This window comes from Nansenia antarctica (assembly GCF_963989245.1).
Source record: "Nansenia antarctica genome assembly, chromosome: 5".
In the NCBI taxonomy this organism is placed as follows: domain Eukaryota; kingdom Metazoa; phylum Chordata; class Actinopteri; order Argentiniformes; family Microstomatidae; genus Nansenia; species Nansenia antarctica.
This window is the reverse complement of record NC_137690.1, coordinates 8,779,720-8,782,219: the sequence shown is the minus strand read 5'-3', so window position 1 is coordinate 8,782,219 and position 2,500 is coordinate 8,779,720. Positions and strand designations below refer to the sequence as shown.

Here is a 2,500-nt window from a genome sequence, read left to right as displayed (position 1 = left end):
CTGGTTTTCGAAAATAGCGTTTTATTTAAATAGCGTCAATACCGTCATAAATTGCTATATACATGTATAAAAAAACACCTTAAGAGTGTTTGTCCGGGGCGCTTAGGTGGCATAGCGGACTAAGCGTTGACCACGTAACCGCAGAGTTCCTGGTAAACACAAGCCAGTTGGTTCCCAAAATAAAAAGCAGCTGCTGCAGTTTGGAAGCATTGCGGGTTCCGACCGAATGACCATGGTGAGCCAGCAAATCTTGACAAGGCTGTGTGTAAGATCTGCATGAAGAAGGTGAACGAGGAGCGAGCAGAATCAAAGATGACTGCCTATTGTCGCAAGCTTGTGATTGACGGAGACGAAGATTCCGTCTGATGTCGTGGGTGGCCCGAAAGTACTTTTTCAGCACAGCAACAAGTTGTACGTCCGTTATGTGCCCTGCTGAAGCTTGAAAAAGTTTTGAAAAAGCGAAAGCACTTTTCTAGCGAAAAACCTAGAATAGGCCTGAAGAATAGCCTAGTGTTGCGGTCTGTAGGATACGCTTTTATGCCCATTACTTACTGTCGTTTTTGTTATTTATTGTTATTTAGTTATAATTTGATGCTATAGGCTGTGCTTTTAATTTACTTTTTGTACTGGATTGTAGCCCATAGATTTGTTGTTAATTTCAATCCGTTTGGTTGACAGACGCCAGAGAATTAATATCATGTCCGTGCAATTCTTTTTTTACCCATTGTATTTGCACTCAAGCTTTATATTTGAAGCTTTATATCGTTAATGTTGTTAACGTTTGCCATTCTCTTTCTGATGTTGTTTAGAGAATACTACTGGATCATGTATCACGTTTTGTCATTGTGTTGTACAGTCATGATACCATAAACCACAGTTAAACTGTCATTACGGTTTAATTTGGGGACGGTAAACGGTTTCAATTCGATACCGCCAAACCCTAATGCCAGAGGACAGGAAACAAATTCAACACACACACACACACACACACACACACACACACACACACACACACACACACACACACACACACACACTAAACAGCCTGAGAAACAGAAAGCACCTCAAAACTGTCTCATCCAATCTAACAGAATGATGAGACACATGATATCATATCCTGTCCTGAAGCAGGGCTGTTATGGATGGCATGAGGAGCGCTCAAGAGGAACCCAATGTACCGGAGGAGCCATACCTGTCACTGCGCCCAGATAACAAAGGCACAACTGAGGGGTTCACTGACTCTTCTCGTCCTCGTCCCCCCCGCCCCCCCGCCCCCCCTCCACCAATCCCAAAACACGTGTTCCCTCTGAGGGGAAGAGACAGCTCAGTTTTAGCTACAAACACAGACACAGTCACAGAGCAACTCTCAACTCCAACCGACGCTGAATAATTCAACCTGCGATGTGGAGTTCTGCCGAATAAGACTCTGCTGTCACTTACAGTACACAGGACTCAGAGACAGAGAGACTCACTCATCTGAGTGAGGGTGGGGAGGGAGGGAGGATGGGTGGTTGGGGGTCCGGGGGAGTCATGTAATATTGAAAATATGTAGCAGAATGTTTTCGGATTTCATTTTGGCATCTTTTAGCTACATCTTTGTTTCTCGCTCTGAGAGGAGTGGGAGAGGAGAGAGAAGCCTTGACTTTCACGGCTCAACAAAGCATCAAACATACATACGCACACAGATGCACGCACGCACGCACACACACACACACACACACACACACACACACACACACACCCTAGTGAGAGTTCCTGTTCTGGTTCCTCTGCTTTAGCCTGGCTGCTCAGGAGATTACAAGGGAATTGTAACAGAGTTTGTCAGAGAGCGAGAGAGAGAGAGAGAGAGAGAGAGAGAGACGGGGTGTTAAAGGATACAGACCACTCTGTCACCAGTTCACTAAGTTACATCAGTGTGACATGAAGTCATTGACTGTGAATGTGTGTCATCCTCCGTAATGTACAAATCAACCAATCAGCCAATCAATACATTTGCAAAATCAGCGATGACAGGGAGCCACATTGTATCGTGGCGGCTAGTCAGAGGTTTCGGCTGTGGCGAACGCAAAACATTCCCATACAGTATATCTACTGTATACCACACATATTGTATTACTGGTGTGCTTGTGCGTTAGCGTATGCTAATAGGTGTGGCCCGCGGGTCAGACAGCGGCCATCGTCGTCGTAGCGCTAATGTGCAAATGGCCGGGGTCTGCTGTGAGCGGCCCTCTCAGTGTTCATGTTCATCGCTAACCGTGTGTGACAGGAGCGCAGGGTCACCCAAAGGTCACCCAGAGGTTAGCTTATGCTAATAGGTCTCACTGTCAAGCGACAAAAAGACACTGTAAATTAGCGCCGGCGCTAATGCGCTACGGTGTAATGAATCTGACGGTCGCACGTCTCAATGTGTCAGCGTTATTGCGTCTGTCCTGTCCCCGTACTCAAGAAAAAACTATAAATAAATACATAAACAAATACCAGCCACCTGTTTCCAGTCCAC

General features: G+C 45.8%; 1 protein-coding gene across 1 annotated transcript in view; it reads right to left on the bottom strand.

Moving 5' to 3' along the window:
- Positions 1–2,500, bottom strand: part of mfsd3 (major facilitator superfamily domain containing 3) — a 22,316-nt gene that overhangs the window by 4,281 nt on the left and 15,535 nt on the right. The window lies entirely within an intron of this gene.